The following is a 25,328-nucleotide window of genomic DNA, read 5'->3' as shown; positions in this document are numbered from 1 at the left end:
GTATTAACACATGTGTATAATAATTCCTTAGTCAATCTTTGAATTCGAAAGGGAGTCTGTATTAGAGAAATTGTAAAGTCTGCTTACTGACCCCAACGAGCCTTCATATACGTTGTATGCAGAACGAACCAAGGTATCAAACAATGGTGACAATGTATCAAATTCTCTCAAAACGTTGCAACATCGTTTTGTTACGATGCAAGTTCCTGTTTTGACTATGAAACTCACATTTTACAAATGAAAATCCTATTGTTAAAATGTATAAAATCATATTACAATATATAAAATCATATTGCAGCATCCTAATGTTACAATACATAATCATATTGTTACGATGCAAATTTAACTCTTGTTGTTACGATATATAAAATCCAGGTGTTCGGATGTATAAAATGCTTTTGCTTCGATGTATAACATCCTATTGTAACGATGGAAAAAATCGGATACCTATTGTTACGATGTATTTCTAGGATACAAATCGTAGTGATCATATCACTTGGAATGCATATGTGCCTCTACTCATGGTAGATCACAGGATAAAATAAACGACGCTTATTACACCCATTACAAGATGTGCTGTACCACCTACTGTTCAGCTATTGTGCAGCTATGGCTCTGAAATTACTTTTGAGCTGATGTGAAAGATCAAATAAAGAGGATGAAGGTGGGGTGGGAACATAGTAATTTCAAACGAAATTAATGATAACGTTGAGTCCTTACAAACTCCACAGGATCCTTTCTCAGTAAATTATATATCCGTATAGAAGTTATGTAATTGAGTGTGGTGATCGAAGTGTATGCATCAACAGTGAGCTAGTATGGCGCACAGCCATGTACGAGGAGCAATATTTATGGGGACCCCTAACAGCTACAAGAAGGAAATGACCAGATTTGTTGCAGAAAATACAGTTTCTGAACGTTGATAAAATCTCGCTCTAACTTTGCACATTGCACATGAAAAACATACCGTCTACGGGGACATATCGTGGTAGCTTGCATGTGGAAGTAAACGTCACAACCACATCGTTCGTTGATCGGGTACAACTTTCGAAAATGCATGCAAACGTGTGCGTGACAGAATATGAAACGATGCGCACAAACGGCATGCTGAGAAATGACCGATCAGAATGCAGGTGCCAGACACTGAAGTAAATCTAAGTTATCCAGAATGACGGAACGATATCGGCAAACGTGTGTATTTAAGACTAGGGTTGGTAGAGGAAGGCCTGGACAGACTACTCCAAGGTATGGTCGATATGTACGCACCCTTGCTCTGAGAAATAGATTCATTTCTGCCCCAAAGCTGAGTGACAACGTCACTTTCACTTTCAACGTCAACGTTACGAAACAGGTTGAAAATTGCAGGTCTGAAATCAAGACATCCTTTCAGAGGAATGCTTGTGACTGTGGCACACAAACGCCTCAGAGGACAGAGGGCACATCAGTTTGACGGTCGACAGCGGCGGCATTGGAAATACACCATGGTTTCTGAGGAATCGAGGTTCTGTTTACGCTTTACAGATGGTAGACAACGTGTTTGGAGACGGCGTGGAGACAGGTACTATCCGACAGCAGTCTAAGAGCACGATAGGTACGACGGTGGCAACATCATGGTCTGGGCTGGCATCACATACGTCAATAGGACGGATCTGATGATCGTGCAAGAGAACATGACGCGTCCAAGTTTTGTGAATCAAATGTTACGTCCAGCAGTCATCCCATTTGCCCGGCACGTATTTGCTCTGAACTGTTGAGATCCACTCCTCACAGAGTTGGTGTTGCAGTCGACTGTCTGAGGGGGTAAAGTGTCACAACATTGCCCTGGCCAGCCAAATCACCAGACATGTTATCCATTGAAAGTCTTTTGGGTGTTCTGGACCGAAAGGTTCGCAACCGACCTCAGTGTTCCCGCAGAATGGCGAAGGATACCACGTTTGATATCAAATATGTTCAGAAGATGTGCCTGCATCGATGTTCACGGGACATGGACCAGATATTGACTTTGCCGTGAAGTTTGATTGTCACAACAACATTTCTTTATGCATCATTTTTGAATAAATTATGGGCTTCCTTTCAATATTGTTCATCACATCGTTCCCTTAAATATTGTTCATCAATATTCATCATATATATATTTGTAGTGTTACATATTTACAAAACCGTGCTTCAAATAGGTTAATAAGCTCCTTCAGAATACAAGCTGATCGGAAACACTAGATATTAGAACAACCAAATCAGCTTAAATGGCCAACGTTAATACTAAACATTCTTATTAAACATTGATCACACGTGCACCTGATTTGAATAATGCTTCGTCCACAAGCAATGACGCAAGATTCCGTGATGCTTTCTGTATTATCATCGATCCACGAATGGATTTAATGCTTTAATGAAAAAATATATTATATTTTTTATCTAGCTTTCCCAAGTTTTGTTTTTCTTAGTCATAGCTTTTGGAAATTGTTGTCGTGAAAGCCAATTTCAACTTTCACAATTAATTTGAGAAAGTATTGACATGGCTTTCCGTACCTGTCATTTGATATGTTACCGCGCAGTAGTTAATAGTGTGTGGAAAATGGAGAACTTGATTCACATTGTCGTCAAATACATTGATTCAATATGGTGAAAAATCAGTTGAAACCCTTGCAGATCGCATATGAGTGCTGTTAGCATCGGCGATTGAGAAATCTTCGAAAATAGCAACTCTTGGAAATCGAAAACATCCATTTTACACATCAATCAATTTTGGCTTAGCGCTGCTTCTTGTTAGGTTTCTATTCGTTAGTCGTCTTAGACTTCCTTCATCGTGCAGGATGCAAAACTGTTGGTGCCCATAGGCGACCAGTGATAATTGGAGGAAACTCTCGAGGGCAATTTCAACATGTGATTGTAAAAGGTTTTTGGTTGCGTTGCTTTTAATTGAAGTGAAGTTTGAAACAGTTTTATACGGAGCTGGGTTTAATCGGGGACACGTGTGCACATGATGCGCTTTTGTTGGCGCAGTAGTCTTTCTAATGGGCCAGCTTGTGATCAAGTTTAGCGACAGAAGCAGGTTCTTGACGCGCGTTGGGAAACGCTGGAGTGATCGAAGCAAAACAAATTTGATCAGAGCATATTTCTGAAATTAAAGTTTTTGAACTACTGTGATGTGATCGAAGATTGATTACTGTAACCGACGTAAGATAGTTCCATGTGATCTTCGTGGGGATCAATATCGTTTTAACTTTCTAATTATAACATGTGGGCGACTAAATTACTTTCAACCACCAAAGATCTCCTTTAAGATTGACGCTGCGTAGTTTGTTTAATCCAAGAGTGATTAAATCCCAGGACAGAGCACTTTAATGTCATCTTGTTTCCAGACCAAATATGACAAGAATCCAGGTTTCTTATATCCAGGTCCACAGTGGTCTTAGGCGCCGAGGGGCGGTCGGGTAGCCTAGTGGTTAAAGCGTTCGCTCGTCACGCCAAAGATCCGGGTTCGATTCCCAACATGGGTACAATGTGTGTAGTCTATTTCTGGTGTCCCCCGCCGTGATATTGCTGGAATATTGCTAAAAGAGGCGTAAGACCATATTCACTCACTCACTCACTTAGGCGCCGAGGGGGCACGGTTGGCCTAGTCGTCTGAGGCGCCGCGATTCGCAGTGCAGAGTTGCGTCCCTTTGGCACGCCAGAAACCTACGATTATGTTCCTAGGTTTGTCAGCACGATACCCGTGCTCGTGGATTTCACCGAAGTGGTAAACGTCTGAGACCTGCATCACTTCGGGCTTTCCTCCAACATTCAGCTGACACGCCGCGATATAACTGGAATACTGTTAAAAGCGGCGTTGAACCTTACATACTCACCCACTCTTAGGTGCCGCACTTTGCCAATGTCTTTGCAATCGAATTATGATTCAATGTGGTCAGTTTGATTTGATTAATTTAACATATTGTATTCACAGAAAGTGAATGGGATTGGGTACAAGTTCTCCAACTTAAGACACCTTCTCCCAGATATTTACACAATTGATTTACAGCGTGTACTAAACATGAACGGACCAGAAGGATAGAAAAGAATAGGAATGATAAGTAAACAGCGAGAAAAATATAGTTGACATTAATCTCTTTGTATTACGTATGTAACTCTGTGCACATGGGGCCTTTGGCTGATTTTGACTTATAAGTGTCTCAGATGTTGAGTTGAACTTAATGGTATCTCATTCCACAGCTTGATAGTAGATGGGAAAAAAAAGAATATGGTATGTCCGAACAATACCCCTGTTCATATATGCAGGTATGGCCGGCGTGGTTTATGTGTTTACTCCTACGAGTGAGTGAGTGAGTGAGTGAGTATGGTTTTACGCCGCTTTTAGCAATATTCCAGCAATATCACGCCGGGGGACACCAGAAAATTGGCTTCACAGATTGTACCCATGTCATGAATCGAACCCGGGTCTTCGGCGTGACGAGCGAACGCTTTAACCGCTAGGCTACTCGACCGCCCCTACTCCTACGAGTAAATAGTCCACGAATTGGCACTGAACCTAACTCACTCGTATATTTTAACATACGTGTGAAGAGGTGGATAGTTGTTTAGTCTGAGTAGAGTCCAGCATAAACAAGCGAAGAGTGAGGTCCTAAGTGGATGCATAAGGCTTTATCGTTATTTATAAACTTTCGAGGTCAGATAGAAGTCAACGTGGGATGGATGTTGGGATGGAAAAGATGCAATTAAGGCATATCTTAGATATACACGTGTATATATGTGATATAGGTCACCTTCTTGTACACCCATACGATTATATTTCCAAAAACAGTTTAATGAACACGCTTTAATAATAGTAACTTTGTATTTAGTCGAAAAATAATATGGGATTTAAAAACAGCTTGAATGTTACTGTTGCACTAAGCTCGGGCAAAATACAATCTGCTAACTTAAAGTAATGTTTGCGATGGTCGTCACAACCTATGTTTGGTGGGTAGGTATATTGACATTCAGGGAGGATATTCACTGTTACACTTGCGTGTGTCCACACGCCAATATGTCACATTATAGGACAGTAGATGTCAATCCTGCATGATGGTTCTTCCGTATTACCCGCGGGAGTCACATCTTTTGTCTCAGCAATGCATCGTTCCTTCCATGCACGTGACGCGTGAATCACATGACGCCCAAATATATTCCCATGGCAGCCATTGTTCGCGTTAGCTTGCCTTGTGGTGTTTCATTCTGTTCTTGGGGTATTTCATCTTCTTGTAATCCCGTCGTTCAGAAAGTATGACACGTTCACAGAAGCTGTTATTCGAAATGCAATCCCCATGGAATGAACTATTTCCCTGGCTGCGATGTGCGCTTGTCCGGATATTCGTGTGTGTGACGTGATTATTCACAAGTGATGGTATTCGTTCATCTATGCATCATTTTCAATACTGGAAGCAAGTAATTGCGTGACTAGTTCTTTTATATATTTTAAGCTAATTGTGGCGACCATTACATTGAAGTCAATTCTGAATGAAATACGATTTGAATTAATTACATAAGCGTAAAATATTCATTTGTGATAACAATCGTCACGCATGAAATTTGGTTCCATTGCCCACATGGGTATAATGTGTGAAGCCCATATTACATTATAATTTTGCTTAAAGCGTGATGAACTCTACCCATTCTTATACAATCCTCAAAGACAATAGATATCTGCGATGGATATGAATTGCTGTTCTTATGTGATACGAATGCTTGGAAATGACACGAAAATACACGCATGTCTTTACACAACTTTAGAGCCCAACAGTTGTTTTTTCAGAGTGATCATTTTCAGTGATCCATTCATATAATGTTCAGCGCTATTGATGCCTTTTAAGCCCAAGGGGATGCGTTTCAACAGACAATCGAGACCGTGATTCTCTGTCGTTGACGTTTTATATCTACATGTTTAATACCTAACATACTTTCTTAAAGACGCCCCAGGAACGTTAATTGAAGTTACAACCCACTTAATTTCCCCACTAAATCGAATTCCATGATGTATATTTAATATATTAATTTAACCATTAACCATTAATTAATCACCTCCATTAAAGAGAGATTATAGCTCATTTTCACACATGATGCTCGTTACACCGACTAGACCAAGAAATTGATACCAGGCCGTAGAGCATAGCTCTTTAATAATTCATTATGTGGCCGAAGGCTAACCTCTAAACCAACCAAGTGTAACTAACCGCACTGGTACCAGTATCTTTCATGATAAACAGGACGGTGCATATGAGAGTTTCAGTTATGATTATGATTTATGGCATAATCACCACGACTGATATTACCATTATTTGTCACGGCTTTCCAGATTTAGCACTAACTATAGCAGAACATACGTATTTGGTCTATATATAGCACTATAAGTAATATGTTTTGGACTTTACAGTCTACATGCTGCAATTACAAATCAGACTTGTCTTATTCATTAGCAACCAGGCGGACAACAGTCATACACGTCGTTTGATGTTAAAACATAAAACCAGATTGGGATGGTCTCATTAATGGATGAGTGTGTATGGATTTATAAATCAGCTACGTGATTAGGGTAGAATCATTGCTCTGAATTTAGCCACGTCGGGAGCCGGAGTCGGACCTATTACAGCTTCATTTATCCTATGTACCTGGTTTGGTTGATTTATGAGATGTGGTGTGTATGTGCACGTTCCTTATGTCATTCCAAGAGTATGTCCACACTGAAAAATTTCGGCTCTGTACTATGATGTTGGACAAATTATTCGCCTTTCAAATGTACAAAAACAAACGTCAGAAAACCATTTCACTTGGTGTGAATTTAAATATGCATTAGTAATCATCAGCGAGAGCTTTCTATCTTCATTAATGTTAGCCGTGCAACAAATTTAATTGTCACTGTTCGGTACTATTAACCTTTAGAATGTAATGCAATGTTAAAATGTTTAAGGTTCAGTGAATGTCGCAGGACAAATTGTTTATAAATGACTTGTCAGGTGGCCATGCTTTCATAACCGGGCGTTGACATTGCAACACTTAGTACTACTCTTTCGAGGCAGCGATAACCAAGATCTTAGAACAACGCAAGGGTGATTGGATACCCTGGTGGTTAAATTGCTAAACGTTGTTTGTCACTACAAAGATCAATCTGTGTTCGATTCACAGGGTCCATGGGATGCAACGTGTGAAGACAGTTATTGGTGTCCCTCTTTTGGGATACGAATGGGATCTTCTCATTTGTTACATGCCTCAACGCAACTAAGGGTATGGTTGAACTCTAGCCTTTTACTTGGCAGTTGAAAAAGGAAGCTGATACACACATCATAGAAGAAACTTAAGATGCTTATTCACAAATATATATTTACATACTGACACCGAATGGAAATATATAAATAATATTTTATTCCACAGCTGTTGACTTAGCATTAATAAATGTATATGGAATATGTGAGCATTATTCAAATGTTTTAAAGCACTTAGGGTTTATGTCATATCAAAGTACAAAGCACTAAAGATCAGTTTATCTGTACTCTGCCTGGACTACTTGGTCGATAAACCGGTAAATGTGTTGATGTTAATGGGTGGCCTCGGTTCAATCTGTTGCGAAAACACTCTCGGTTGTTTTGTTCAGTTGCCGGCTTACCAAGGCTGCATGCCTCGTTCAAGTCATTTGAGCTATTGGCTTGACCCTTTGTTCGTCATCCGTCTTCCGATGACCGTCGTCCGCCGTAAACATCGACTTCTCCAAACAGCGGAAGACATTCCTGATCAAGTTGAAACGTGTCATACATTTCCCTACCAATGTAAAAAGCCAAATTTTTCCAAGGGGTTCGAATCCGATTTTTGAAGTGGGCCCCTTCTGAACATCATTAACTGTGGTATAAGTATGACATTGTGACAACATATGAAAATAGATTGTTGGTCGGTTATATTGTTTGTACAATGCATAAGTGAATAACGTGTATATGCATGGACTCGATGGTGGGCTGTTCGGGTAGCTAAGAGACGTTATATATACTGGATCCTTGTCCAGTGTCTTTCCCGATCGAAGTCCCAGCAGCAGGTGACTCTTCTGATGGTGACCAGTATTAGGCCTCTCTATAAACTATCATATCATAAACTTTAAGCTATCGATAGGCGACTGTTTCGACACAGTTCAGACGTCCCTTGTCACAGACTATAGTTGTCGCCGTCGAGGCAGTATTATCATTCTTCTTTGTGCACTATGGGGCGAAGTTGCCGAGTGATCCCTTGTGGCTCAATTGTCGTAAGAGGCGACTTAATGGATTGGCTGGTCAGGCTCAGTGACTTAGTTGATAACATGTCATCGTTTACCAATTGGGTGGATCGATGCTCATTATCATCAATGACTGGCTCACCTGGTTCAGACTCGATTATTTACAGACAGCTGGAATATTGTTGAGCACAGCAACAAGACTTGTGATGTGATGATGTTGAAAAGTCCTGGTGCGACAACTATCGATGGTATATCGTGTAAGTACTTGCATGTATGATCATATTAGTTCCATATTGAAGACTTGAAGTTTCGGTGCCTCCTAATTTCTACTGATTATACCGTTGTATTATGTCGTTGTTCATTTAGCATATAAATAACGTTTTCGTCCTTTCATTTCACGAATAGACAAATATTCCAGACATACTGAGTCGTCTTTATATGTGTTTCAACATATTGGTAGCGACATATCATGGCCATTCAGTATTATGCAGTTCAACTGATAAGTCTGCATTCAAATTGCTTCTTCAACTTCCTGGAGTGTATCGAACCCAAGCGTCGAGGTTTGCATTTCCTGTCGCCCTCTGGTGTCTTCACGCGAGGCCGACACATGTAGTATTTAATTCATACCAGGCCGACACCCAAAGCCCATCCATCCTACAGAGTAGGGGTGATGAGCGAACAGAGGCAAATCCGAAACAATGACACTTACCTTGTGAGACACCACATTTTACCTGTGCTACTAGTAAGGCCGGACATGCCTGCCCTTTTCGCCAACACCGGGTGTCATCACTGATTGTTAGTGATCCATTCATATTTTTTTCACTGCTATTCGGATAATTGACATGGGTTGGGCTTTTGCGTTGACGTTTTATATTTCATTGACTTGCAGGAGCTAAACTACATACAGGACCTACATACAGCCAGCCTACAGAAGAATACAACAAAGAAAGTGTTGTCGTGTGTTGTTTGTAGCATTATCCGTGGATTGTGGTACATTATATACTTGCTGAAATGGTATCATTGAACTATTTATCGTAAATGTCATTTCGAAACAAGGACATTAATCCACCTGTTCTTCCAGGTCAGCCGATAAATCCAAACTCTTTACGTATACACCTAACCCACATGTTCCCACTCGCAAGTCTTCTCCGGCAGATGTGTCGCCGTAATCGCCTCGGCCTATGATGCATTTGTGGCTTCATGTGGTCCGAACACAAATCTTCATTCGTGGTATTAACCTGACAATATTTGATCCTCTGTACTGTTATCCGGAGATGGCCTAGTTGGACGATTGTCAATAACATCTGTGGTTTCACCTGTCCTCTCAGACGCTAGAAAGTAGGTTGTTTGTTCTATTCTGATCAATCCACGGAATGTCTTCCGCTCTTTGTATAATCTGGCACCAAGTCTCGTAGTGCGTCACTGATAGCGTACGATCTGTCAGGGCATGAATTCGCCATTGTTCGTCCTTTTCCGTCAGAAATCACGAATAGTTACCCATATTGTTCATTGAGTAAATTCATCGGGATACAAATTCCTTCACGATGCTTATCTATTGGTTCATCGAAGCATTCATTACATGTACTGGCAACCGACATTTTTCCTTGTTATTTCTGAAATATTCCGAAATTAGTGAGTGAGTATGGTTTTACGCCGCTTTTAGCAATATTCCAGCAATATCACGGCGGGGGACACCAGAAATGGGCTTCACACATTGTACCCATGTCGGAAATCGAACCCGGGTCTTTGGCGTGACGAGCGAACGCTTTAACCACTAGGCTACCCGACCGCCCCTATTCCGAAATTAAGGTTTATTGTGTTACTTCGTTTGATTGTTGTAAAACAATGATCAGATGCGCTTATTTCATTCCGTGAAAAGTTTCAGTCAATGTCTGTTATACACCCGTCGATTTAGTGTCGACTAAGTGCCATCGCTTTTGAAGTTTGCTCATTTTGCCATTATTATCAGCAAATCCGGACTGCCGTTGTTAACTTTATGTATCTTGAAACATGTACTTCGATTTGATGTAAGGTCCCCATCGCTTACTGTGAGTGTCTACATTCATTTTTTTCGAATAAATTGTAAGTGAATAATAGTGTCTGTACGCCATGGTGGCAACTGTTCCTTATATCAATGCTATTAAGATCAATTGAATATAATCATAGAAGTGCATCGCGAAGATTTACTGAGTGAATGAGGGAGTGAGTGCATAAATGGCGTTAAATGCAGTCAGCAATCAGATCAGGGTAGGTAAGCGTATCGCATATGTATACGAAACCACCCATTTTGACAGAACATAAATTCCCGGACAAAAGAATGTTTCGAGAACACCCGCTGTCACCATTGTGAGCTTCCGTTTTGTTGAACTCTTCTCACGCAACAGAGAATCGAGTACCTTTACTCCTAATGCCTTCACGTCTTTTGCAGATTTATTCCTTCATGTGTCTCTTATGCAACGTACATGTACAGACGAGTGTAGATACGTTAAGCATTTGATGTTTTATTAAGCATGTTCCAGGTATATTAATAGGGATGATCCACCTCATGTACACCTTATAATTCTCCAATTACTACCTATCGAATACATTTTGCTCGAGTACGTTCATATTTGCTTATGCCCTTCTTGAGACAACGCCTTCATGGTGAATGACAAAAAGATCTCCTGCATACAAGCTTGACCATCTTGTCCCAAAAGACTCTCTCTTAGGACTAGTACTGTTGCGCTATATTCACGATCTCTTAGCATCATTGCTGACAAGCACGAAGTCAACCAACACCAGTATGCTGATGATAACCAGCTCTATGTTGGTTTCTCATATGACGCTATAAGATTGTGCAGCCAAGATGCAAAGCTGATGTCTTGATATAAAGCAATGGATGATAAAAAAACTGCTGAAACGTAACCAGTGCATAACCGAAATTATAGTGATAGGTCCCAAATCCAGCAATGCACAGATGTTCAACAACTTGTCGTAGTTGATGCTGCCATTGTTCGTTCTGATAAGGTGAAGAATCCGCGTGTGGTGCTAGACCAACAGCTGAGAATGAGCCATCATGCACCCAGGGTGTGCCAAACAGCTAATTATCCTCACAGAAATATTGGAAACATTCGACCATGTCTCACCAAGTCTTCTGCTGTAAAACTTGTATTGTCTCGAACTATTTCCAGAATTGACTATTGTAACAGCCTCCGTGTTGATGTGACGAAAGTGCCGATTCAAGCCATCGTGAATACAGCTGCTAGGATTATATTAAGATTTTCTAAGTTTGATCTCCCAACGTCTAAGGAGCTCCACTGGCTATCTGTTGATGTACGACTCAAATAAGATCCTCAGTAATGCCTACAAGTGTGTTATGACAACCTTGCACCTGTCTACCTCAGTGAACCCTTACCGATTTACTCTCTTCAACGAAATCTCCGATCTCAACAGCAACATCCATTCACTGTTCCCCTTGTACTTTCGGCAAACGAACATTCTCATGCGCTCCAGCATCTATGTGGATCAATCCGCCCGAAAATCTGAAATCTGCTCCTACTATTTCCTCTTTCAATTCAACAGCCTCTCAGTTGCTAAAGCCCACAGAGCAAATATACTTTGAGAATTGTTGCGCTATGTATGTGCATGGTAGGAATATAGACATTTCTCGTCGTCGTGTGTAGCGGCAAGTTTGCTGATGCAGCGTTAAACAATAATCACTCACTTAGAAATATTGATAATGTCAAGAGCTACCGGAAATATCTCACATCATAAAACTATTCATGTTTTCCGTGTAGCAAGACTTTCGTCGATGGTATCAAATCATGTTCCCGTTTTTTCAGGTGAGGAACTGACTTGCCTTTGCATGTGTTTGTGATGGGTGACTCCGGTGGGGTAGAACATGTTAACTTTTTCGCGAACATCTGGTACCATCAATATTTAATAGTGATTCATAAAACCATGCTTATGATAAAATCGGACAATGGACTCTGCTAGTTCCACGCATGCAACTGAAAGTACCAACTCTCTGGCTGTCCTAATCATCCTTATCTGTTCCACTAAGCTCTTGCAGCACTTCAATCCTATTTTTCTCGCAGAACATATGTCTGTTATTTTAAGACCTCGTTCACGTAATATTTAAATCGTCCACTGTGTAATCCGCTTCTGGGCCAGGCTGTATCACCAGACCATATCGTAGTCAAAGAGCTAACGCTGCTTCAGCTCCCGAGACAAATGGCACGAGTAACGGTCGGTGACCAGTTTTAAAGCCAAATGACCTTCCATCAAATTATTTAAAGGGGTTGTTCCAGTTTTTGAAACATCTTCATCATTTTCTGTTTATAATGTGTTATCAAATTTTGATTACTTTCTGGCCATCATAAATATGGAATCAGCACATTGAACCCATCTTTTGTCTGCATCAACAATTGTAGTGGAAAGTAGTACACTTTTGTGCCCCTATTGGTTCTTGGGCTACGAAACCAATGGAACAGATCATTGTTGACTTTTAAATGGCAGCTTAACTATATTATGTTGTGTTTGAATATGCAGTTTGGTGTAACGGAATGAAAACTGTACACAATAGATCATACACTAACGTAACAACAACAACAAAAACAATAATAATAATAAAGCAACAAAACCCTTTCTGCATAATGCAGACTCGATTGTACGATTCCGACTTTGTCATGAACATGTGAATCACTATCAAATAGTTATGATACCAGGTGTTCGGTGAGCGTATCCTTCCCCACCGATGGACCCCGTCACAAACACATGCAAAGGCAAGTCAATTGTTCACCTGAAAAAACACTAGAACATAAGGTACAAGTCAAATTATGGAATTGCATCGGACACCATTTTTTCACTGATGCGTCAAATTTGACAACTCGGAACCTAACCAGACCTCAGAATGTAATCCATTTTGAACGTTTGAAAAATCTATAATTCCTTTAGGGTCTTTTTCTAATTGTTAAAACTCTTTTTGTTTTAAAACAAGCATTTCAGGGACGTCTTTCAGAGCTTACACATTGTAGATGGATGAGATTGGATCGTTTGATGTATTTCAAGTCATATTATTTTCGGCATACAGATTAACATCTCCATTTCCCGTCTCTGAAAAAATAGGAAAATCACTGCTGCAAAAAATCGCCATGACAAAATCAATATAAAATGCAATTCCATCAATTTTGTGTGAAACCTCATTCCATTGAAGTACAGTAATTGCATGTCTTAGATATCATTTCTATCTATCGAAAGTAAGTTAATACAGTTCAGATCATGTACTGCGAAGGAGTGGCATGAACTTATGACTGCGTCTGTTAAAAAATAAACATGGTTAAAATGGCATATGTTTTTAATGCATTGACATGAATGTGTTTTCAGGAAGGCTATCTTCCCGAGGCAAGGGAGATAACTGACTATAAAAGTCCAGTTTCCACCCTTGCCGAAATAGGCTGGAATTAGGGAGTTTTGTTTTGGCTCGACTAACGAGTCTATGCATAGACCAATCAAAATCGTATAAAATATCGACATCCGGTTCGTAAACTGCCGTGCAGATTTCGTTCGATTGCAGGATTTGTATAACATGTATACCAACAACTTAGCGTCGATCAGATCGTCTGGACTGGGCGACGCCATTATATTTGACACAAATGCAAGTTGTATGAGAGATGGAATCTAATTGGTCAATCTAAGGTACATATAAGGGACATAACTCTTAATGTGGCGCTACGATGGAGCCTGGATATTCCATCCTAGTTCTGCAAGGGTGGAAAGTGAAGTTTTACAGTCAGTGAACTCCCTTGCCTCAGGCAGATGGGGAAGGTGTGCGCCTAGGTGGGCCAGTGGTCTAAGGGGCCGCAATTCGATGTGTAGAGGTATGTCAGGATCAGTTGATGGTAGATTCAAACCCTATATCAGCCCTGACAATCATCTTTCCCTTTTCGCGAACACCTGGTGTCATCACTGATTTTCAGTGATCCATTCATACACTTTTCACTACTATATTGCCTTTAACGCCCAATGGGGTCAGTTTGGGCAGGTAATCGAGAGTGATTATTTTCTACCGATGACGTTTATATTGACCTTGCATTGTCATCACCAATCCCATGCTCGGAGTAAACGTCAACGATCTGCCTTCGGTTTCCCTCCCACATTCATCTTTCACGACACGATGAAATGCACGTTAAACATAAGCCACGAAACATTTACAAATGGAAGGTTTGTTTGTTGTTAATACATTAGCTACATGTATATGGCGGTGGTCTATAAATAATCGAGTCTGGATCAGTAAATTTAGTGAATTACATTATAATAATCGATCTTCGCAATTGAGATACGATGACGTGCATCAACTAAGTCAGAGAACCGGGCCACCCGTTTCCGTCAGTCGCCTTTAAAGACAAGCATGGGTTGCTGAAGACCAATTCTAACCCGAATCTTTAGGCGTGGGTCATAGTGAAGAATCTTGTTTTGTTTGTTTGTTTGTTTGTTGTTTAACGCATCACTCAGTAATATTACAGCTTAATGACGGCAGTCTTTAGCTAATTGAATCTGGACCAGACAATCCAGTGATTGACATCATGAGCATCGATCCACGCAATTGGGATACGATGACCATATCCCGTTAGTCGCCCCTTACGACCTTGATGATCATGTAGGTCAAGGCGTCACAGCTTGACATGAAGAGTTATGTCCCTTAACGGTTAGGGTCCACTGATCAAGGTACATGAATGCATGTCACCATGTCATCAGATGAACTAGAGTTCTAGGAAGTTGTCCTTTCTCCTAGTAATGTCTATTGTTGCCGTAACCTTGGACGGAGATATTGATTAATTGTTTCGCGGTAGGACCAGAGATCATTGTCCGATGAATGGACAAACAGACATACAGGTAGTGTAGTCAATATTGCCTCCGCACCAAAATATATCCGTGCTAATGTTTGTAGGGCGCAGTTTACGACATGCAAATGGTATAATAGTTTTCGACGAGTTGTTTACTTCATGTAAATATATGGCATTGTTACAAACTAGATCCATGTCACTGTTCTATAAAAGATATATAAGTACATGAAAAGTGTACGGCTCTTTAACAAGCTAAGATATACACTTAATCCTAATAGCAAAGTAATGTTCACAAGCAAGTAAAAGAAGCATTCCATTTTTAACATAATGTAAGCCTCCATATTTACAGACCGCCTCCGTGGTCTAGTGGTAGAGCGTCCGCCCGGAGAGGGGAAGGTCCGGGGTTCGATCCCCGGCCGCGTCATACCAAAAGACGTCAAAAGATGGTACTTGTTGTTACCCTGTCTAGCGCTCGGCAGGCACACAAACACACACACGTACATGCACGTCGCTATATAAGTGCAATAATCTTGGACGCGACGTTAAACCCCATTTCACCTCACCTCACCTCCAGATTTACAATGTATACACAGGCCCTGGTTTTACTCTACCATGTCAATGCGACCAGTTACAAAGGCTATTTCAAACATTACTGGATCTAAATGGAGAGAGAAAACTACTTTCAAGGGATGTCAAAATATATATATCTTTCTAGAGTTGAGGGTATGTAAAGTGTTTACAGCGGTAGCACTTTCATGAATCAAATATAGTCGATACATGGTAAAACTAAATCAGTTGTTTGACGCGTGGTTTCGTTCCTTGCTGTAATTGGTGTTCGCAGCTGGTGCCTGTTAGAAATTGAAGCTGCTGAGATTATTAACCTTCAGGGTTTTCTTACAAGTTGTTCGAAAAATACGTGATTTAGTTGTTTACTGTATGGTGCTAGCCTAGCATCTCGTGGTGTTATGTATTTAAACAACCTACTGTAAATAATAATCATCACACCATCTCAGCTAAGACGCTAGAGCACTTTGCGACCCGCTGGTAATAACGCATGTGTGGGGCGGCTTTGTGTATGAGGTTGCCCAGATCATGATCGTACAGTCTGAGGCAGGCCCTAAATGATCGTTTCGCGTCAAGCCACCAATAGAGCATGTAATGGATTTCTTGCTTAGGTCCCTTCCAAAGTCGTGCATGCTGCTTGTATTTATTCCGACTTTTTCTGAATGTGAAAGGTTCGATGGGAATTCACAGGCCATGGAATTGAAATAAATGTTTCTCATGAGACACAAATATCAAATTCCACAGCAAGAATGACAGAATATTTAAGGCACGGAGAGATACCTCTTCCGTTAATCTGGACACAGAACAAATATTGAGACGGATTTCACCGCGGTCACAACCAAAGAGTATTAATCAACCTGGTGTGTGTACAAGTCCTGACTAATTATTTATTAGAGCTCGCCCAATGAGATACCATGCCGCAGTTTAATATGTATTCCCAATTCAGACACTGTTTCCTGACTTGCCCCGAACCTAAACCCCAGACAATCGCTCCATGAAGGCAGTCTCCGGGCGGACGCTCTATCCACTAGACCACGGAGGCGCTCTCCGGACGGACGCTCTATCCACTAGACCACGGAGGCGCACTCCGGACGGGCGATCTATCCACTAAACCACGGAGGCGCACTCCGGACGGACGCTGTATCCACTAGACCACGGAGGCGCACTCCGGACGGACGGTCTATCCACTAGACCACGGAGGCGCTCTCCGGACGGACGGTCTATCCACTAAACCACGGAGGCGCACTCCGGACGGACGGTCTATCCACTAGACCACGGAGGCGCACTCGGGACGGACGGTCTATCCACTAGACCACGGAGGCGCACTCCGGACGGACGGTCTATCCACTAGACCACGGAGGCGCTCTCCGGACGGACGGTCTATCCACTAGACCACGGAGGCGCTCTCCGGACGGACGGTCTATCCACTAGACCACGGAGGCGCTCTCCGGACGGACGGTCTATCCACTAGACCACGGAGGCGCTCTCCGGACGGACGGTCTATCCACTAGACCACGGAGGCGCTCTCCTGACGGACGGTCTATCCACTAGACCACGGAGGCGCTCTCCTGACGGACGGTCTATCCACTAGACCACGGAGGCGCTCTCCTGACGGACGGTTATCCACTAGACCACGGAGGCGCACTCGGGACGGACGGTCTATCCACTAGACCACGGAGGCGCACTCCGGACGGACGGTCTATCCACTAGACCACGGAGGCGCACTCCGGACGGACGGTCTATCCACTAGACCACGGAGGCGCTCTCCGGACGGACGCTCTATCCACTAGACCACGGAGGCGCACTCCGGACGGACGCTCTATCCACTAGACCACGGAGGCGCACTCCGGACGGACGGTCCACTGTTCAAGTTGTGGGTAAATACCGCTTTCCTTTTATCGGTATCATCTGCATAACAGTACATTATAAACATAATGCTCCGCATATACCAGGTAGGAGTGTTGACTTGCACCACGAACTGAGGAAGATAGTGATCACATCCCTCGGCCCTGACGTTGTCTATTTGTTTCAGATAAATAGTCAATTAACCAGACTCATTACTGCGATCCACGACGAAGTGTCCAGGTCCGCTGATTTACACTCCTTCCCTTGCCCACGACTGTGGGGAGATTGGCACGAAGAGTGAGACGAGTAAATTGCTCCGTGCCCTCTGTGTGTTCTAATTACAACAATTTCCTCCTGGCTGTACTCAATTGCTTCACGGTAATCAGAGCAGATGAAGACTACAAATCTCAAACCAGATTAGATCAGGTTTCGGTGGAACCTGCAACGGGTGCATTCATTAAAGGTTTAATGTGTACTATTGTGCGTTCATGACGTCAGTTGGGTAATGATGAACTTGGTCGCAGCGGGTCAGCAGCGTGTTGAAAAAAAGCAGCATAAATTCCAATGTCCATGTTCCCTATCTCCATTTTAACCCGTTTACGTGTAACGTGGTACTGAACAGCGCAGTTGGGATGTCTGGATAGCATGAGTATAGCATTATCTCTGAACAATCACCATTAAGACATGCTAAAGCCGGATGTGGATGGTAGTAGCACCAGTCATTAGGCATCATTACTGCAACCCTAAGTTTCGCAAAGCAGAACAGCATTGTTCAGGTGTGATTTGATAGTGGTGGCCGTTGAGAGTTGGGCGTCAAGAATAACCAGGGATGAATGAAAGGTTAGGCGGTATTTCATACCCAAATTGAAAACATTATTTAAAAAGCGTTGCAACAAAGATCTCCTTTTTTGTATTAAGGGTTACATTATCGTCTAATTGCATCTCTGAAATTTATCCATAGAATTTGCTGGAGTAGTCTAGCGGTAAAAGCACTTGTTCGTCAAGTCGAAGTACATGGATGCAATTTGTGAATCTCAGCCTTGTCACTACCACAATGATAATATTAGAATATATCTAAAAACGGAGTAAAAAAACACTCACGCATAAATATGTAATGGTCATGAATCGGTCATGTATCGTTTCAGAAATGTATCGCACACATAAAAGTTGATATTATCTCACTGGGATCCATCATAGCTACTTTTTGAATGATGAAAGCCACTTTACATAGAGCATTTATCAGAATGAATAAAGAGTATCATGCATGCGTAAGATAGTCTCATAACGTGTATGGTTCTTTCATAACAAAAGACGTTAACATAATGGTACTTGTTGTTACCCTACCTGGCGTTAGCCTTGAAGGGAATAACACAAGGACTGGTCGTTTAGTAGTCAGTATACTGCGTCTGCGTTGAGAATTCATGTCAAACTGCGGAATAGTGTTTCAGTGGCTAGAACTATAAAACCTGCATTAGTCTTAACGAGTAGAAACAGCCACATACACGTGCATCAACGTCGCAATATGAGTGCAATAATCTTGAACGCGATCTTCGATATAAAATGTCTACACCATTAAACAATTTGTTCATTGGGCGTAAAAGGCAAAATAGTTATGAATGGGTCACTGAAAATCAGTGATGACACCAGGTATTTGCAAACAGGAGAAGCATGCCTTTCACCCCACCCCACGTGTAATATATGCGACTCATCATTCGAATTCGAACTCGGAGACAATTAAAAGTAACTGGACAAGGTAGACCTTAGGACACCCAACAAGAAACTGGTAATTCTTCTTCAGAGTCCTTTACATTCCATAAAACCTCCGAAGGTAAGGCACAGTGTGTTTTCGGTAAACAGAAACAGGTGTTTAAGGTAGCATATGTGTTCTATGTGGACATCTAGGATTCCTTTTGGATCTATTACTGATTGCTGTGTGGACACATATGTCAGTATGCATGTTTTACCAGCGATCCCCCAGTCTAATCAAACAGACGAATAGCAAGATACCGTATTGAACGCTCAATAGAAAAGACAGCTTCAATACTCTCATTTCCAGCTGGGAGATTTATTCCTGATTTCAGTACATTTTATTGAAGTAATGCTATTTATGGAAATGAACGCGAAGGTTAATTCGTTTAATGCCTTTGTCGTCCGCTATGTGGCGATTAGTTCTCCAAGACGCGCGCCTGGGGCTGGTTAATGTTGGTTCCAAAATGTCAACGGCTAAAGAAATTAAGAAATGTCACAAAACGCGCAGAGTCTTTGATTATCTAAATATCACATTTAACGAAATCAATTGTAGCGCTATATTGGTTCAGCCTATGTCTACAGACTGTCTTGAGATCGCAGGTAGGACTAACCATGATGTAATGCATTACGTGCGAACCACGCAGTTCAAAATGTCAATACCTAATCTGTTTCAGTATCCTTATAAAAGACATTACACGTCATTCTTTGACTGCACAAATATCAATCAAATAGTTGTCTTAATAGGAAATAAGTAACTATAGCTATGTATTGAGGGACTCTAATAGTATTTAGTTCACCATCATAATCATGTCAACTAACGTATGCTGTACAATGCGAACTATATGATGAAACTTACTGTGTGGAGGAAGAGTGTATGGTCAGTAGTCAGACACAGTGCCACACAAGTCGCACGTCCTCCTTTATTAATCAATACGACACCTGGCTTCAAAAATGTAAGTTCAGGCTTCATGTTGGTCACCCCAGCAAAGGCTGTTTCGTATCAGTACGTGGTAATCATTCGTCGATGTTGCAGATATTGATTCGATACTGCATAGCGCCACGCTTCGAACCTATAGGTTCCGTTTTGTCTCCGATATCTTCCACTTCCTGTCACGTGACTTAATGGTTGTGCCAAGCAACATGAAAACTAAGACTGGCTTCTCGGCAGTTTACGAGAAGCGCGGTTGATGCCTGCTCTCTTAACGACGGCATTAGCCCGATACAGTCGAGTTTGATGAGCGACGTATTGGAAGACGTAATTATGTGTCCGATTCTTGGCTTGTGGGCTTAAAAACAATGGTAATCACTGCAATCTGTCTGCTAACAGGGACAGTTACGAAAGTGTTATTGAAAGTTTCCGGACACGGCATTGATCAAATTGGTTAAGTCGAGACGGCAAGAGACTGATCTGGACATAGCGTCTCGTCCGTGGATCTTAACAGTCTACCTTCACCCTTCCGCTGAGGGAAGAAGTACCGAGAACGGGGACTCCACGTGTTGCCTTGTAGCGGGGTTTAGGCAGGGTCTCATTCATTGGAGTGCATATAGACGTCTTTGGTATTCGACTGGCGTGTTGCCGCTGTGGACTGACAGGTGAGATTTGCCATTCTGGCTCCTCGGAAGTGGTCTTAAAAATAGTTTCATGCAAATGCTCTGATAATAAGGCAAAAGATTAATGCAACTAGGCATTTAAGTCGTCATAGTGTCCTCCCCTAATGGGTTGTCGGCAATGATGCATTGATTATCTTTCAAAACTGCATGAGATCGTTTTTCTATATGCCATTGAAATAATTAAATGTACATATCAATTCAAATATTAGACTTGCGGACAAGACATAAGACTTGCTTTGACCTTTTTGAATATTGAAAAAGTTGATATCAATAGATTTGTTTAATCTACCGAACTACCAATACAACGAATATTGTATGCATCTATAAAGCTATCTCGTATATTAGGTGAACAGTCTTTGTGCATTTTACATCATTATATCAATCAATCATTTATTAATAGAAACTGATTGCTTGACATAATTATAATAGTTTGTGTGAAGGATGTGTGACAACATGTCAGCGATATTATCCATGTGTTATTGGATGTGGCAGACAAACACTTACTTTTTATGGACATTGTGTGAGTTGCGGGTGCTACCGATAGGGCAGGACATACTTTCTATGTTCGCGACCACCTAGGATCATCAGTGATTTCCAGTGATCCATTCATATAAGTTTCACCACTGTTTTGCCTGTTACGCCCAATGGCATCTGTTTCGGCGGATAATCGAGACTGGTTATTCTCTAGCGTTGACGTTTTATATTTAATGAATGTCATATCAGCGTTGTTGTGACATTACGTCTACGGGTTGCGTGGACCCGGTGGTTATACATCCATGGGAATGGACTAGCGTCACGCCCGCATGTGAACGACTCGACAAACGTCAGATCAGCCTCACAATGGAACCCACTTAACCTGGATGAGTCATTGTTGATAAATACTGTAATCTGAACTCACATGTACATGCACTGACACGAGTTCCGATTGTATTGAAATCAATTTTAAACATTTTGTAATCCATTGTTTGGAATTATTTACTGTGTTTGGTTGTTATGAGTTCAAGCGAGACAATTGTAACACACCACAGTAATAAACTTTAGACTGATTCGATCGTCGTACACACCACCTCAACTGCTATGTTAAGACAAAGTATATCAGCAAATCGTTTTATTCTTATACTCATTATTCATTCAATACAATCAACTGGACGTTTTATCGACGCAGCTGGTGGCAGCGTTTATTTTATTTGGTGTTTTATTACATGAAACAGACACTTGATCCGAGGGTATTATGTTTAATGGTATTTTTGGTGTATTGTTGTTTTGACGCTGTAAATCGCTTCCATATAACGCCCAATTAAATCCAAGTTGTTTTCTCTTATGGGGTTATTATTGTGGTGTCTATAAAAGGAATATGTATTATCTGTATCATACATTTTTAATGATACACAGATTAACTATTTGTATTGTTCCACCAATATTGTCGATATTGTTTTATATCGTAATTAAATGCATTTATGAGTTTATTCGTAACGTTATTTGTTTGATTTAATGACATTCTCCCTGCTAGATCGACGTTTGTCATTTCGTATTTTATATAAATAGGTGCATATCCTCTACTTAACATTGTATTAGCTTTTACGAGAGTCCCCAATCCAAGATTTATCCTCCGGTTTGGTTTATGTCCAATTAATTTCTGTGTGGCTCGACTGGTGTCCGATACCCGAGTAGAATAAACAGGAGACCGCTGTCGTGGACAGACGTCCTCCGGCAATCAATGCGATACTTAAGAATACTCTATAGCTAGACACCTCTACAGTTTCTAATCGCTCCTGTATAATGTAAACTTACGGACAGAACGACGTGAATCTGTATGATTTAATTATGAGGTATACCAGGGGCGCTGTTTACGTTTCTTCGCGATCGTCTAAGGTACAAATCCATAAATACTTAAATGTCAGTTTTTGTTAGTCACCATGGTCACGTGGATAAATGTGATTTGATAGTGTCGACAAAATAGTGTTATGATAATGTCGTGAAATGCCAGTGTGGAGAAGTGACAGTTTTTTTTGGTTAGTGGCTTAACATCAGTCATCAATATTCCAGATATAGCACAACGGTTTTTAGTAATCGAAACTGTAGACACACCAGCGATTAGCATAATGAGTATCCTCCCACGCCACCTTGGTACCATGGCACACGATGAACCAGGGCACCGACTCACCACCTAACCCATTTTGTCCAGGGGCATTCATTACTGGGGACTTATTTTAACTGAACGCCTACGGGGGATTGACCATGGTATGTAGATATGACGTGTTTGCAGTTGTAGTGAGTGTTAGACAGAGGATGGGAAGGAACATGTGAAGATATGTGAAAAGGTGGTACAGTGTTTGCCCGAATAAGTGAGTTAATTGGGTTTATCACCAACCTGAACAGAGTTACAGTGTCAGTTGGATCTATGAAGACGCCAACATGATAGTGTTCGTAGATCATTAACACTTTGAGGAAACCCATGAGTCAGGGTATGCTGCTGTCAGGCAGTTATCAATATCAGCAATGCTCAGCCGATCCTCGCACAGCTAAGGAACGTAACTATGCACAGAGAATGTTTGTTAGTTTGTTGTTAAACGCCGCACTCAGAAATATAGTCACTTCTGGACCAGTGATTGACATCATGAGCATCGATCCACACAACTGGGATACGATGACATGCATCAACCAAGTCAGCGAGCCTGCCCACCCGATCCCGTTATTAGCCCCTTACGACGAGCATTGGTTGCTAAAGACCAATTCTATCCAGGAACGTCCCGAGTTTAAACAGCGAAATACGGCGCCTCAGTCCAGATGTTGTGACCGAGCATCTTAGTGTATGGCAAGGTGTTGATAGATCAGAAATTATTTTGAAGGTGAACCTGAAATCAAGTTAAATACAAGCGACAAAACTATTTTCATAATCACAAGAAGTCTGTTCTAAGAGCAGAGTCCATTGTACGAATCCAATGATATATCATTGCGGGCAGTTTCAGGCGATGCCGAACCTCTGCAGTGTTAAAGTGATACAGTGTGTCTGGTTCTTAAAGTAGAGTATTGTGTGAGCATGGTATGGTTGTTACTGTGTCATTTGTGAATGAAAACTGAAGATCAAAAGAAAGTTGACATGGAGTTTGATAAGCTGTAAAATGACAACAAAGACCCAAAAGATGTTGATGCAATTGATTGTGTGTATTCAATTCACTTGTTGTCAATCATGCAAAATATCAAACGCAGTGTACACGCCTGGTGGAAACAAAAGTCAGTTCTCACAATTTGCGTGACATAGGCTGTGGCCAATAAGTGGGAGGACATATCAGCGGACACTGAGTCGGCAATGGGGCGACGTCATCATTCCCGCGTATGACCTACCCTGCGCCGTCTCCTGGATGACGCCAAACGTTCCACAATGGCCATACACTGGCTCTCTCTCTGTGATCTGCATTTAACGTGGCATATGTTCGGTGTGTTTTGGGTTCATGTGAATGTGTGTGACACTTTCGGTTGAATTACAGCAGGTACCTCCAATCTTAAAAACTGTTTACGGTATATTTGTCACATCACGTGCAACGACATCTGCATGGTCCTGGTTCTTTGGAAACACGTGTTCTGCATTTGGCGTAATAATGTAACATTTGACCGCATGCTTTTTTTGGTTGTTCAACATTTTCTATTGTAAATTGTCTTTTGATCTTCAATTTATGTTGTTATTACGAATGTGCCCCTGTGTTAGAATAGGCGCCAGCAACCTATGCTCGTCGAACGATGGATCGGATGTCAACGTTCCCCGTCGGGATGGATCGCTGCTCATGATATCACATTTGTTTGTCTGGTCCAGATTTGATAATTTACAGACCGTCATCATGATCATATAGCTGAAATATTGCAGAGCGCTGCGTTAGACAACAAACAAAGGACTGTCACATTAATCATGTTTAGATGATTAATTATTAAGTTTCATCCAATAGACGGACTGCTATGAAATCCCTTGGGACATAACATTGTTGATTTGTCTGGATTGCAGTATGAGTTCGAAAGCTTGGAGAATGGCATTTATGGATTCACTGTAGGGTAGTGTTAGGGATATGTGCGTTTGCGTAACGATAAATGGCTGCCAGGTGTTTGTTTAGATCGTTTCATGTCGTAGATCGTGCTTCTGGATTGTTGAACCTGTGTGCCAATTCCCTACTGCAGAATGACCCGTGAGAACAGACAGGTGTTTCTAGTTATTACCGACCTGCTGTCCGTGCGTTCCGTGTCACTCTGCGTTTCTTCCGTCGTTTGGAACCTACACTTACGTATGCTTAGCAATGTGTCAGGCAGGTGTCAACACATGACGGGATAAAGCCTTCCCTGTATCCTTGTAGGTTCATGCAGTCTATTCTTGCCGTGTGTATAAATTCGACTTGTAAATAGACCTCGAATTGCTTTGCAGAAGAGAACCTGGGCCCCGTTCCTCAATGCGATCTTAGCGCTAAGGTGATCGTAAGTCCTATACTTTAACATAGGCTTACGATCATCCTAGTGCT

The 25,328-nt window shown here is 41.6% G+C and overlaps 1 protein-coding gene across 11 annotated transcripts in view; it reads left to right on the top strand.

Moving 5' to 3' along the window:
- Positions 1-25,328, top strand: part of LOC124145697 (cGMP-specific 3',5'-cyclic phosphodiesterase-like) — a 150,482-nt gene that overhangs the window by 62,163 nt on the left and 62,991 nt on the right. The window contains exon 1 of one of the 11 annotated variants that reach the window (XM_046515582.2): positions 20,341-20,808. The exons of the other annotated variants lie outside the window; for them this stretch is intronic. The gene's annotated coding sequence lies outside the window, so the exon portion shown is untranslated. Of the gene's footprint in view, positions 1-20,340; positions 20,809-25,328 lie in introns of those variants that run through there. 11 annotated transcript variants of the gene reach the window in all.

The sequence above is a fragment of the Haliotis rufescens genome, unplaced genomic scaffold, assembly GCF_023055435.1.
Source record: "Haliotis rufescens isolate VD_foot unplaced genomic scaffold, xgHalRufe1.0.p SCAF_12, whole genome shotgun sequence".
Taxonomy (NCBI): domain Eukaryota; kingdom Metazoa; phylum Mollusca; class Gastropoda; order Lepetellida; family Haliotidae; genus Haliotis; species Haliotis rufescens.
Note: the sequence above shows the minus strand (reverse complement) of the source record. Positions and strands in the feature narration are given on the sequence as shown.